We start from the raw sequence: 15,291 nt of genomic DNA, 5'->3' as shown, positions 1-15,291 counted from the left end.
ATTACATTGACTTCTTTTCTTTTCTTTTTTTTTGACATCTTTATTGGAGTATGATTGCTTTACACTGCTGTGTTAGTTGCTGCTGTATAACAAAGTGAATCAGCTTTATGTATACATATGTCCCCATATCCTCTCCCTCTTGCGCCTCCCTCCGACCCTCCCTATCCCACCCCTCTAGCTGGTCACAAAGCACCGAGCTGATCTCCCCGTGCTATGCGGATGCTTCCCACTAGCTATCCATTTTACATCTGGTAGTGTATATATGTCCATGCCACTCTCTCACTTCGTCCCAGCTTACCCTTCCCCCTCCCTGTGTCCTCAAGTCCGTTCTCTACATCTGCGTCTTTATTCCTGTCCTGCCCCTAGGTTCTTCAGAACCTTTTTTTTTTTTTTTTTAGATTCCATATATATGTGTTAGCATATGGTATTTGTTTTTCTCTTTCTGACTTACTTGACTCTGTATGATAAACTCTAGGTCCATTCATCTCACTACAAATAACTCAATTTCGTTTCTTTTTATGGCTGAGTAATATTCCATTGTATATATATGCCACATCTCTATCCATTCATCTGTTGATGGACACTTAGGTTGCTTCCATGTCTTGGCTATTGTAAATAGAGCTGCAATGAACATTATGGTATAAGACTCTTTTTGAATTATGTTTTTTTCAGGGTATATGCCCAGCAGTGGGATTGTTGGGTCGTATGGTACTTCTAATTTTAGTTTTTTAAGGAACCTCCATACTCTTCTCCATAGTGGCTGTATCAATTTACATTCTTACCAACAGTGCAAGAGGGTTCCCTTTTCTCCACTCCCTTTCCAGCACTTATTGTTTGTAGATTTTTTGATGATGGCCATTCTGACTGGTATGAGGTGATACCTTGCAGTTTTGATTTGCATTTCTCTAATGATTAGTGATGTTGAGCATCCTTTCATTTGTTTGTTGGCAATCTGTATATCTTCTTTGGAGAAATGTCTACTTAGGTCTTCTGCCCATTTTTGAACTGGGTTGTTTGTTTTTTTGATATTGAGCTGCATGAGCAGCTTGTATATTTTGGAGATTAATCCTTTGTCGGTTGCTTCATTTGCAAATATTTTCTCCCATTCTGAGGGTTGTCTTTTGGTCTTGTTTATGGTTTCCTTTGCTGTGCAAAAGCTTTGAAGTTTCATTAGGTCCCATTTGTTTATTTTTGTTTTTATTTCCATTTCTCTAGGAGGTGGGTCAAAAAGGATCTTGCTGTGATTTATGTCATAGAGGGTTCTGCCTACGTTTTCCTCTAAGAGTGTTATAGTGGCTGACCTTACATTTGGGTCTTTAATCCATTTTGAGTTTATTTTTGTGTGTGGTGTTAGGGAGTGTTCTAATTTCATTCTTTTACATGTAGCTGTTCAGTTTTCCCAGCACCACTTAATGAAGAGGCTGTCTTTTCTCCATTGTATATTCTTGCCACCTTTATCAAAATTAAGGTCACCATATGTGCGTGGGTTTATCTCTGGGCTTTCTATCCTGTTCCATTGATCTATCTTTCTGTTTTTGTGCCAGTACCATACTGTCTTGATTACTGTAGCTTTGTAGTATAGTCTGAAGTCAGGGAGCCTGATTCCTCCAGCTCCATTTTTCATTCTCAAGATTGTTTTGGCTATTCGGGGTCTTTTGTGTTTCCATACAAATTGTGAAAATATTTGTTCTAGTTCTGTGAAAAATGCCATTGGTAGTTTTATAAGGATTGCGTTGAATCTGTAGATTGATTTGGGTAGGATAGTCATTTTCACAATGTTGATTCTTCCAGTCCAAGAACATGGTATATCTCTCCATCTGTTTGTATCATCTTTAATTTCTTTCATCAGTGTCTTAGAGTTTTCTGCATACAGGTCTTTTGTCTACTTAGGTAGGTTTATTCCTGGGTATTTTATTCTTTTTTGTTGCAATGGTAAATGGGAGTGTTTCCTTAATTTCTCTTTCAGATTTTTCATCTTTAGTGTATAGGAATACAAGAGATTTCTGTGCATTAATTTTTTATCCTGCTACTTTACCAAATTCATTGATTAGCTCGAGTAGTTTTCTGGTGGCATCGTTAGGATTCTCTATGTATAGTATCATGTCATGTGCAAACAGTGACAGCTTTACTTCATCTTTTCTGCTTTGGATTCCTTTTATTTCTTTTTCTTCTCTGATTGTTGTGGCTAAAACTTCCAAAACTATGTTGAATAATAGTGGTGAGAGTGGGCAACCTTGTCTTGTTCCTGATCTTGGAAATGGTTTCAGTTTTTCATCACTGAGAACAATGTTGGCTGGGGGTTTGTCATATATGGCCTTTATTATGTTGAGGAAAGTTCCCTCTATGCCTACTCCATTAATATTTTGGTTCACAGTCACAAACACCTTGGATACTCTCTGCACGGAGAAGTAGGCAAATAGTAAGAAATCATAATTTTAAAGCAATGGGATAAGAGAATTATTCCCAAGCACAGGATAGTGGGGCATAAACGATGGGGTTAACCCACAGGGTCTTACATATGAGTAGGAATTACCCCAAAGAAGTGTAGGGGGCAGAGGGTGGGCTGGGATTAGGAGCAGAGTTCAACTAAGAAATGCGTGAGCTAAGACACACTAATTTTTGCTGTTTGGTGTGGCTGAAACTGGCCAGTGAGTAGATTGGTCAGATTATGGAAAGAAAGCCTTGTATGAACTGTTCATGTGTATAAACCATAAGTCATGGATATTTATATAGAGAGAGACAAAAGACAGGAATCTCAGCTCCTAAATACCCTACCCCACCATTGGAGGTTCAATGATAATTATATCCAAAAGTTCAGGAAAATAAACACACTATATTTAATTTTTCTCCGTATTTATTCCCTAGGTGATCTCATCTGATCTCATGACTTTAAGCACCATCTGTATTTAAATGACTCGTGGCTCCCAAATATCTATCTCCAGCCCCAGCCTGTCCCCTGAGAGCCAAGCTCACGTCCAGTGTCCTACTTGATTTCCCATCAAATGTCTAACGGAGACCTCAAACTTGAGGGCAGTGCAGAAGTTCCAGTACCCACTCCTGAGCTCCACCTCCCCCACTGTTCTCCTATCTCATTAGATTGAAACTCCGACCTTCTAGTTGATCAGGAGGAACACTGCCTCTCATCACCTTATCTCATCTGTGAGGACAGCCTGCTGGCTCTTCCTTGAATGTCTGAGCAGAAAACAGCTGCGTCCCACCTCTGCAGTGGCCAACCTGGTCCAGCCACTCTCTCTTACCCCCATCATTCCAGCCATCTCCCAACGGAGCTCCTTGCTTCCAGGTTGTTCTAAAGCAGATGCTCCACACACCAGAGAGAGGCTTGAAAAACAGGAGTCAGATCACACGGCTCCTTCCAGCCCACCCCCACTCCATTTAGGGACCAAAGTACCTACCGTGACCTACAGGGGCTCCTGGTGGGCTCCTTCCACCCCTCTGCCCTGTCTCCCTCCTCTCTGCCCACTGCGTCCTCTACTGCAACCCCACCAGTCTCCTGGTTGTTCCTCAGACACCCCAAGTTCTCCCCGGCCCCAGGACATGTGCGCAGATACTCTCTCTGCTGGGATGCTCTTCATGAAGCACTTTCCTCCTCATTTTTTTCAGGCCTCCTTGGGAGTGTCCTCTTATCATCAGGGTCTTTCTTCATCACGTTATATAAAGTAGCAACAGCTCCCCACATACACAAACACACACACACACACAACTGATGATTCTCCTGTAACTTACTTTATTCTACTCCCTAGTACTTCTCATCACCTGTCCACATACTCATGTGCAGGTATGTGTCTAAATCTAGGTTTGAGTCTCTATAAATGGATGAATTTGAGGCTCCATCTCAAGAGGCTAGCATCTCCTAGTGAGATGCTCTAGACTCTTTCTGCCTCTCCTCCCAACCCCCACCCCTCCCATCCCCAGATGTGAGCTTTTTCATTCACTCTTTATCTCTGCACCCAAGTTCCCCCCCGTGTCTGCTGTATCTGGCCCAGAAGACACAAGCGTGATTTCATGGATCCCTTTACACTTCTGAACCACTATAATAAGACAATAATTACTACTTCAGACAGAAATAACTCTTTCTTCCCCTAAGCCTAACTTACCCTTCTGATGAAGAGGATACACTGACCCAAGTCACTCCATGTAAGAAGGTGGACCCTATGCCCCCTGCCCCATGCAGCAGCCCAAAGCCCCCTTCTCTCCTGCTCACATGGGATGTGAGTCTCCAAAGGGGGCTGGAGGTGGATTTATTGTGTGACTAATGAAGTACAAAACAGGGCTCCTCAATTTCACAGACACCTCCTAAGGCCCCAGGCCTACTTGTCTATTCATAATTTTGTATTTTCTCTCTTAAATCTTTTAAATTTCAAACCCCACACCACCTGGATGAGGTGGGAATTCTCCTTAGACAGAATGAAAAGAGAAAACATCGCCCTTCAGGACTGACATGTGCACGTACATGTCACTTTCCTACCTCTCACCTCTTCAGCCCCTACCTGTTCATCTTTCCACTTGAAATCCACCATGTTTGGGACTTCTGTGGTGGCTCAGTGGTTAAGAATCTGCCTGCCAATGCAGGGGACATGGGCTTGAGCCCTGGTCCAGGAAGATCCCACATGCCGTGGAGCAACTAAGCCCGTGAGCCACAACTACTGAGCCTGCCCTCTAGAGCCCGTGAGCCACACCTACTGAGCTCACGCGCCTAGAGCCCATGCTCCGCAACAAAGAGAAACCACCGCAATGAGAGGCCCACGCACCGCAAGGTAGAGTAGTCCCCGCTCGCCGCAACTAGAGGAAGCTCGCGCACAGCAACGAAGACCCAACGCAGCCAAAATTAAGAAATTAAAAGAAAAAACATCCACCATGTTTGAGAACACCTGTCCTTGACATTTTTAAAACCTAAACTGATTTCATCTCTTTTCTTATCATTATACATAATAATTTCCATTCTCGATTTTTTTTTTTCAAAACTCTTTGGCAACCTTATTTCTTACAGACTTTGTGTCCCACAATCAGACAATGATTTTCATTGTATTGCAGGTTTTCTTGTGCTTCGTTTTTCTCATTCTCTGAGTCGTGGCGGGTTTCTCACTATTGTTTTCACTTCCTCCTTTTACGTCTCTTTCTCTAATGTGTAGGCTTGATGGTCAGTGTCTGTCCGTGGAATCTATGATTTATTGAGGAGCCTACCATTTGTCACCTTTATCGCTCCTTCTCTGGCCTGTTCTCCACTGTGATGTTTCCTTTCAAGGCCTGACGCAGCGCTTGGCATTAGAGGCCCAAGATGAATACACGAAATGTAAATCTAGAGGAAATTACCTTCGAAAGGCATATGGTGCCGGTTCCCATAAGGCCTTCAAAGCTGCCTGTTCATTCATAAATTCAGAATCCCCAAATCGTATTATTCACAGACTCACCCACGACATAAAATTGTCATAAATTTAACGTTTATGGAGCGGAAGCTAGAATCTGGATTGCCCCACGGACTTTAGGGTCGAGAAACTCAGAGAATTGGAAATTTCTTTAAAATATTTTTAAAAGAAGAACTGCAGACCTTCAGAGTAAAGGGCACTTAAACTTATAAAGTTACACATTCAATCAGCCAGGACTTTATTTACTGATGCCAAAGGCTTAACAGGAGTGGATCCAACGTCTAAAAGGTGGGATTTCTGGTTGTCCCAGCATTTTCCATCCCTGTAAACTTTCTTCTAGAACACGATCTGTATTTTAAGCAACTGATTTTTGTGAGATTTCAGGAGAGAAAAATGATTTTACCTCCATAACTTACAGATCGACACAGAGAACTTCACATAGAGCCAACCCCACCATTTTCCTTCTGAAGAACTCACATTTAATACATGCACAACAAACTTCCACGTGTTAAGTAGACTGCCGTATTCACTTGTTCTACTCTCTTGACAGTCCTTCTCCACGGAGCCTCTGGTTTTCTCAGAAACAGCTGAAATAATAGATGAGAAACAATGACCATCATTTCTCTCTGAATCTTGTCTCCAACTGGGGAAGGAGGGAGCCCTTCCTCACCAGACACTCGAGATTTCTTTCTTTTCTAGTTTGACATCTGCATCTTATAGAGTCTTGTTTGCGACTGGACCACTGGGGTATGGGTGACACCAATGATATGTGGACACAAAATTGAACACTATAGAAATTATACTAAGAGGCGCATTCTCTGTTTAAGTCTTTTCTACTCCTTAGGATTGAATCAAGGGGAAATTCTAGTTTGGTGCTAATAGGATGTGAAGTCCTCCTAACTCTCACTAAGACTCCTTTTTAGTGAAAAGAGTAACCCTCAGGCTCAAAGCCCTCAGCATGTACCGTTAACCAGCTCGAATTCAATGACATGAGTCACTCGATTGACTGCTCATATCTTTTAAAAAAAATTTTATTGGAGTGTAGTTGATTTACAATGTTGCGTTACTTTCTGCTGTTCAGCAAAGTGAACCAGTTATACGTATACATATATCCCCTCTTTTTTAGACTCTTTTCTCATGTAGGTCATTGCAGAGTACTGAGTAGAGTTCCCTGTGCTATACAGTAGGTCCTTATTAGTTATCTATTTTATATATAGTACTGTGTATCTGTCAGTCCCAATCTCCCAATTTATCCCTCTTCCCTTTTCCCCCCTGGTAACCATAAGATTGTTTTCTACATCTGTAACTCTATTTCTGTTTTGTAAATAAATTTATTTGTACCATTTTTTAGATTCCACATATAAGCAATATCATACGATATTTGTCCTTTTCTGTATGACTTACTTCACTCAGTATGACAATCTCTAGGTCTACACATGTTGCTGCCAATGGCATTATTTCAATCTTTTTTATGGCTGAGTAATATTCCATTGTATATATGTACCACATCTTCTTTATCCATTGACATATCTTCGATTGAAAAGAATCTGAAAAAGAATGAATATATGTATATGTATAACTGAATCACTTTGCTGTGCACCTGAAACTAACACAACAATGTACATCAACTATACTCCAATAAACTTTTTTTTAAAAAAAAGGAAAACAATATTGGTTTCCCATTTGTGGGAGCAACTGAAATTTTCCTTTAAATCAAAATCTAAGCAAACATGAAAAGTTAATAATATTACAGAAGTAATAGGTGACAAATAGACCTGGCAGAAACCCTGAAGATTGTCTGGGAATAATAAAAATTTAAGAAACAGGAGGCTGATTCAATGGCATTATTCATGGAGGTCTTTAGGAAAATATTCTCTACCTGGAGTGGGAAAATGGCTTTTGTGGCTCCAAATTGTCCTGATCACCTGGATTATTTTTTCTTGTAAGTGATCGGTCTTTTTTTGAAGGAAAGCAACAACATCACCCTCATAACTATGGGAGGGAAAGTGCTTTGGTTGTGACTGAGGAGGAGACAAAGGGGCATGGGTAGCACGGGTCTGGGGAGCAGCGGCAGTGGAAGGACCAAAGAGGGCACCTTCACATCCTGCCCTGGAGAACTTGGAGTTGTGCCCCCTGGGAGTGGGGAGATGGTGGGCTGTTTGGGAGTAGATACCCCAAGGTTCTCCCCTAGAGGTCAGTGCGCCCTGGAAGGCGGGAGACTTGAAAATAAAAAGATGCCCATCTTCAGGGTGGAGAGGCAAGGGCAGCGGCATCCAGACAACTTCCAAGTCACTCCCTCCTCTCAACTGCTCATCTCTTAATTCTCAGTCATCTCTGCAGACCCCAGACTCTACATAACCCCCTCCCTGACAGACTTCACTGCACACGTGGACCAGGAGACCCAGGAGCTCTTATATTCCCACTGCATTCCAGGAAGCCTTCCAGAAATGTAAAAGTCATTAGTAACCACCTCTCTGCCACACATATGCTATCTCACCCTGCCTCCTCAGCAGCACCTTGTAAACAGCATCCAAACCACTGGGTCCCCTACCCTACCTCGAAAAATTACCATAGACTTCACGGGGTTGGGGGCAAGGGGGGAAATACCAATTGAGCTCTGACAATAAAACACAAATTGATGATGTCTTAGAGAGAGTGAAGTCTGTAGGTTTGCCCAAGGTCTAAAGTTTACAGATGAAGAACAAGACTTACAAACTGGGACCTCTCCAATAAAGATGTTAAAAAAAAAGAGAGAAAAGAAAAGAAGAAGAAGAAACTGGGACCAGAACTAGGGGAAAGGCAGCAGGAACAGAATTTAACTGAATTGGAAGGTTCACCAAGACCTCGAGATATCAGTTAGTCTTTTTCTTACCACGGACTGTTTCTAGAATAAAATTCAACCATCTGGGGGTTATTTCAATGAGCTTTGCACTTCAACACCTAAAAAAATAATAATAACAACGGTTGCTGATTGGACGTGTTATTCGAGCACTCTTTAAAATTCTTTCCAAAATTAATGAGGGCACATAGTACGTAAAGTTGCACAGAGGGAGACGTTTGAACATCTCACCTGAACACAGCTGGTTAACAAGTTCACTACACGCATAAAAATGGCAGTGGGCTCCTCTCTGTGAGAAGACCTCAGAGGGATTCGCAGCCCTGGGCAAAATCAATAAGTTTTGCCACAGACTTTCAGGTCTATTGTGATTTTAAACTGACTCTGGGTGCCTGCATAAACAGTTCATTTTATTTTTCTGTTTAATTACATATGGTGATGGCTGAATATTAATCTCTTCCCCCTTTTAAAAGGAAAATGTCCATTTTTGCCTGTCATTCAGAGTTTTTGTAAATTCTTCAGATTTGAAACAAAGTCATCCAAAAACACGCCCCTACCCCGACTACCTCTGGGTTGCCGACAGTCCATACAAATAGGAGGTAGAACGACAGCAAGAGACCTTGGACTCACTAAGTGTTTTATGAGGGTTCCCATTTCCAGAAAAAAAGGATAAATTTGTTTTCCAGGTCCACTCTCTTTCCACATGTGTCCATGATGAAAGAGGCAGGCGTTTCTTTTATCTTACCGAGAGCTTTGTGTTTTAGAAGATACAGAAAACAGAAGACAATTTTTAACAATGAAGTTAATGCTTCCCATGTTAAATTACATTGTAAAGTCAACTCGTGCACCAATCTAAAATTATCTAAAATGAATGTAGCTATGACACCATCACTTATTAGTTTATCCCTGACAGTAGAGTATCCAAACATGTAAGGAAGCAGTTTTTTCTGTCTCTTTATTAGCTCCTGATAGCTTACTTTCTCATGGAGAATGTAAGAATCACTGAATTCTGGTGAATTCTGCTACCTTGCAGTCAGTAAGTTTACTGCCCCTCTTTTCCTCCATTGCTACCTATAAAGTTCCATGTTCCCAGGACCCAGCGGAGGTATGAGAAAGGATCTGTGGTGTGTACCAGGGAGGTATCTAACAGGGCACACAGAAAAAAGACAGGTTTATAGAGCACAGCACAGTCAGACAGTTAGAAGTGACAGAAAGAATGATTTAAAGACGTAACTTTGGCTCTGGACTCAAACCGTAATGAGAAAAAAAAGAAACCTCGTCTACAACTTCGCACATGCAGACCGCCTTTCCAATGCTTGGGTAAGTTCCTTGCAGCCTTTAAGGATTCGCAGACATAGTATTTTCCTTACTAATAAATGGTTTGTACGATTCAAATCGTTTTTCTGAAAGCCCTTTGAGCTGGAGAGCACACAGAATTACCGTTTGCCTGGTCCTGAATCAGAGCCATCAGGTAGAGTAAGGTTGCATGTCAGCGCGCGGATCATTTGTTTTATGATTCACTCAATTCATCCTAATATTTCCCTCTACGACTTGACTCTCCAACGGCATTGATCTGTTCCTTCCCAAAGCAGAGGATCCAGATCTGAATCGAACCTGTGTCTGGCAGTCACAGTCTCTCCAGGAGACGGTTCTATTTAGACTGTTTCATGGGCCGTCTAGTTATTTGTTCATTGTTAGGGATGGTGGGAGAGACTATAATAGCCGAGCAGCCTCAGCTGGCTGCTGGAAGGAAGACCAGGGCTGGTATTATTAAAAGGATAGATGGTATATTCTATGCCCTATGGAAAATAGTTTGATAATACATCTTGACCCAGAACTTATTAAAAAATCCATTACCTTTTTAATTCAAGTTCATAATGCCCTTTGGAATTTCAATTTAGGCATTTCTTACCAAAATAATAGGTAGCTTTCTTACTGGACACGGGAAATAGAGTGTCTCCCACTGACAATTCTAACATGATGGTTATTAATTTATTATTGACGAATTCGTCTTCTTCTTCAAAAAAAATAAAATGATGGGGGTGCATATCCTTTTCTTGGGAATAGAGCTTAGATCAACTTGGCCGTTTCCTCGTGTTAACGTTATGGTGGTGCACAATTTCTATTTATTGGGCTGTTAATCTTTGCCTAACAGGACCGAGATCAATCCCTTGGATTGTTCATAAAATCCACACCCTGAGGACAGTGGACTTTGAAAAGAACTGTACACAAATATTGAGAAAGGACGGCAACGTACGCAGAATCTGGAAGATCATCGTCTCATTTGCAATATCAAAGATGGCGCGTGGCCACCTCTGTGGCCAGAAACCCAACACCTACACCCCTTCCAACAATACACATACAAGACAAACACGTGCCCCACCGAAAATAGCACCACTGGGTCTGATCTGTTGTCTTCCCACGCACCTGGCTTCAGACTGTTCTTGCACTGGGGGGTTGGGCCCATCAGTATATCTTGGTACCACTGCATGGTGGACCTCCTGGAAGCCCAGCTGGTGGACTGGCCATGGCATCAGCCACTCAAGAGCATCCTCCCACCTCCAGAACCAGGTTGATCTCAAGCCTTTTTCCCCCACAGTGTTCCTGAGTCTTTTAGGTCCCTCTTGGATGTGCTGACACAACTAAACATTCTCATAACTGTGATTAAAATCAGCTGAAGGCAAGGTGGTGCCTTCCCCACCCTGTGCCATCCAGCTAGTGAAGGTCTTTTCGAACTGATTCTCTCTCCTCCTTTTAAAGTAATCTACAAGCAGAAAATTGTTTAGCTCAGTATTGGGTGTTCTGAGGATTGTTCTAACTGACCCAAGGAACTAATGAATCCAGTCTAGAGATGTAGCGTGATTACGCAAACTTTGCTTATTACTTCACTGAATTTGGGCCACAGATTCTACACGTGCATCTCATGGGTCAAGCGTGGTTACAATTTTTGGCACAGCCCGGAACTCTTGGAAGGGCTTCAACCCATCACAAAGGTATCGTTATTAAAAGGAAAGCATCAAAACAGCAGGTACATCTCCACGGTGATTCTAAGAAATATGTAAATTATCATTTAAATGACTCTACCTGTCTGTCGGGGGAGAAAACCTGAGGCAATCAGTTCTGTGTTGGAGGAACATGTGTTCGACACCCTCTCATTTCTGGGCTTTTAATGAGTGGTCAGTGGCCTTTCTTCACGGTCTCAGCCCCAGCCTTTCCCAGGAGGAAGTGGTGAAGAAAACAAGTCCATTTAGCATGAATGCCCCAGAGGCAGGGTCAATGATGCCTTTTGTGGGAGGGAGGGAGTACTTCAAGCAGTTAGCACTTAGGGACACATTAGCTTTGTCTTAAAGGTTCCTCCTTAAAATGATGGGAAAATTACTAAGGGGGAAAAGGAGGAGAGGGATAAATTGGGAGATTGGGATTGACATGTACGCACTACTATATATAAAATAGATAACTAATAAGACTTACTGTACAGCACAGGGAACTCTACTCAATACTCTGTAATGACCTATATGGGAAAAGAATCTAAAAAAGAGTGGATATATGTATATGTATAACTGATTCATTTTATCGTACAGCAGAAAGTAACACAACATTGTAAATCAACTGTATTCCAATAAAAATTAATTTAAAAAAAAATAAGGAACTTCCCTGGAGGTCCAGTGGTTAAGACTCCGAGCTTCCATTGCAGGGGGCATGTGTTCAGCCCTGGTTCGGGAACTAAGATCTCACATGCCGCGGCCAAAACAAAATAAAATAAAATGATGGGGTGAAAGAGAAAGTACCCATTTGCCTTAATTTTTTTCTTCATCTATGTTCTCATAATGATGTTCCACCATCACTACTGCTATTTCTTGAAGAATGTGGTTTTCAGCACGCTTTCAGCCTTTTCCATTCTTTTTCCTTAGTGCCCTTTTATTGTTATTGAAGTGCAGTCATCCATTTCCCTTTTAGGAAAAATGACTTTTAAAAAATTAATGAGGCGATGTTTTCCCCTTGTTAATTTAGAGAATAAGAGACTGAGAAATTCCCCAGTAACTCTGCAGAGAAAGTCAGAAATAGGTGAGGTGCATTGACAGTAGGTCTCTTCACACTTAAAGGAAGCTTAAGAAAATGTTTAAAGAATGGAACATAATAGCAAGAGCAGGGCCACCAGCGGTGGGCAGATGTGATGTGTGTTAAAGAGCCTGGGAGAGGTTCTAGAATCAGACGGCCAGCTTTTTTTATTTTTTTATGTTTTTTTAATTTAACTATAGTTTATTTACAATGTTGTATTAATTTCTGCTGTACATCAAAGTGATTCAGTTATACAAATATCTATCTTTCTATCTCTCTCTCTATTTATCTATCTACATTCTTTTCCATTATGGTTTATCCCAGGATATTGAATATAGTTCCCTGTGCTCTACAGTAGGACCTTATTGTTTATCCATTCTATATATAATAGTTTGCATCTGCTAATCCCAAACTCCCAGTCCATCCCTCCCCAACGCCCTCCCCCTTGGCAACCACAAGTCTGTTCTCTATGTCTGTGAGTCTGTTTTTGTTTCCTAGATAGGTTCATTTGTGTCATATTTTAGATTCCACATATAAGTGATGTCATATGGTACTGATCTTCCTCTTTCTGACTTCACTTAGTACGATAATCTCTAGTTGCATCCATGTTGCTGCAAATGGCATTATTTTGTTCTTTTCATGGCTGAGTAGTATTCCATTGTATATATGTGCCACATCTTCTTTATCCATTCATCTGTCAATGGACATTTAGGTTGCTTCCACGTCTTGTTTATTGTGAATAGTGCTGCTATGAATATTGGGGTGCAGGTATCTTTCTAAATTATACTTTTGTCTGGATATATGCCCAGGAGTGGGATTGCTGGATCATATGATAGCTCTATTTTTAGCTTTTTGAGGAACCTCCATACTGTTCTCCATAGTGGCTGCACCAACTTACATTCCCACCAAAAGGGCAGGAGGGTTCCCTTTTCTCCAGACCCTCTCCAGCATTTTTTACTTGTAGACTTTTTTATTGAACAAATATGTAAGACTAACAATCGAGCACAGGGGACAAAGAGCCGTCAGCCTCAAATTTCTGTGGGCCTGGAATTTAATATATATGCTTCAAGATTCAGAAACCTAATAAGAAGGCAAACGACCAGCACTAAGTATAATGCTGTAAATTGCTTTAAAAATGAATTCTTATCACAGCTAAAATAGTAAGTCTAGCAGAGCAACATGAACAGCTTAATTGGTAAACTGGTAAATGCTGTGAAAGTCAGAAATACTCACCTATATTGACAAAGAATATTTGGAAAGGAAAATATAATTTGAAGATATTTCTTTAGCAGATTTGCACAAAGCATTCAGTAATACCAGATCTTCTCACAAACCCAGTCAAAACATTTCAATCTAAGTAGTGATTTCTTTTTTTTTTCTTTTCTGTGATTTCTTTTGAATCATGCTGTTGAAGAAGGTATTCTAGGGTCTCCTGCAGCCATGCCTCAGAAACACTGGCCCAACTCCCGTGCACATGAAGAACTGAGGAGCACAGCATTGGAAAGGAACCACATGTCAGGTGGCTAAGAAGATAGTAATAACCATAGCCAGCTCTTGTACAATATTACTGTGCACAAGGAGCTTTTTAAAGTACTTCTTATATATTAGCTCATTCAACCCTCCTAACAATTCCATGAGGTCTATATTTTTATTATCCCCATTTTCCCAGTAAGGAGATGTACCACCCATAGCTTAGGCGGCTCACCATGTTTAAACAACTAGTCTGTAACAGAGCTGGGATTCAACCCCTGGCAAGCTGGCTCCAGCGTCTGTGGTCTTTCCCACTATACTATGTTGCTCTTGAAATTTGTCATAACCTTTTTATACAGCAATATATCTCTGAAAGTTAACAAATTAAAGATAATGTTTCTTACCCTGTTGACTTCTTCTCAATGCTATTTTCCACTGAAATTAATAATTAAATGGTTTACTTCACTGGCAAATATCCACTAGTATGCATTAATGAGGAGTCACATTACTAACAGTTTTTTCTCTAAAATGAACATTAAATACTCTATGAAATGTAGGTATGGCAAGTTAATCCATACAAGAAACGGGTACAATTTACTTTAGAATAAATTAAGTGACATTTAATCTATTCGTTTGGGTCAATATGAAGTTCTGTGTAATTTGCCAAAATGATGGGAGAAGTGGAAAACAGAATAGAAAAGAAAATCTACCATTATACTATGATAGAACATTATTAAAAAATAATAAGGGCTTCCCTGGTGGCGCAGTGGTTGAGAATCTGCCTTCTAATGCAGGGAACACGGGTTCGAGCCCTGGTCTGGGAAGATCCCACATGCCGCGGAGCAACTGTGCCCATGAGCCACAACTACTGAGCCTGCGCGTCTGGAGCCTGTGCTCCGCAACAAGAGAGGCCGCGATAGTGAGAGGCCCGCGCACCGCGATGAAGAGTGGCCCCCGCTCGCCGCAACTAGAGAAAGCCCTCGCACAGAAACGAAGACCCAACACAGCCAAATAAATAAATAAATAAACAAATGTGGGGTTTAAAAAAAAGAGAAAAGAATTTAAAATAATAATAATAAAATGAAACTGGAGACGGCATCTTCCTCAGGGCAAAAGGCAGTTCTGTTCACAGACAGGAGGGAGAGTTGACGTCTCCCTGACCCAGCAGTGGTCAGGCATGCTTGCTGCCCATCAACGAAGACCGGGGTTCCCTGAGCTTAAGGTCCCTCTCCTAGAACAGAAGCCACTGCACGGCCAGCTAGCTCTTCCTTGGCTGGAGGAGTCGGGGCTCTGGGAACGAGGAAGACAGTGGCTACTTGGTGACTTGCTGATGCTGTGAATTCCAGGCTGGCCTTCACCTCTAACCAGGAGTCATGACGTTGCTGCCTGTCACACAGCCATCACAGTTGTTGACCACCTTCTACACATCCGCCGCCTCACGCCGGACACGTAAGCTCAGTGGGAACCAGGTCCTGGCCCATCTGTTTACTGCTGCATCGGCAGAGTCTAAACACTGCGTGTTCACAGTGCGCGCTCCATAAA

General features: G+C 41.6%; 1 long non-coding RNA gene across 1 annotated transcript; it reads right to left on the bottom strand.

Annotated features, from left to right (window-relative positions):
- Positions 1–5,540: 5,540 nt before the first annotated feature.
- LOC307189155 lies at positions 5,541–8,967 on the bottom strand. The gene is made up of 4 exons (XR_013829109.1): positions 8,851–8,967; positions 8,257–8,324; positions 6,789–6,931; positions 5,541–5,971 (listed from the first exon to the last, which is right to left on the bottom strand). It is a non-coding gene; the product is annotated as an uncharacterized lncRNA (long non-coding RNA).
- Positions 8,968–15,291: the final 6,324 nt, after the last annotated feature.

Source organism: Stenella coeruleoalba, assembly GCF_951394435.1.
Source record: "Stenella coeruleoalba genome assembly, chromosome: 1".
Lineage (NCBI taxonomy): Eukaryota > Metazoa > Chordata > Mammalia > Artiodactyla > Delphinidae > Stenella > Stenella coeruleoalba.
Note: the sequence above shows the minus strand (reverse complement) of the source record. Positions and strands in the feature narration are given on the sequence as shown.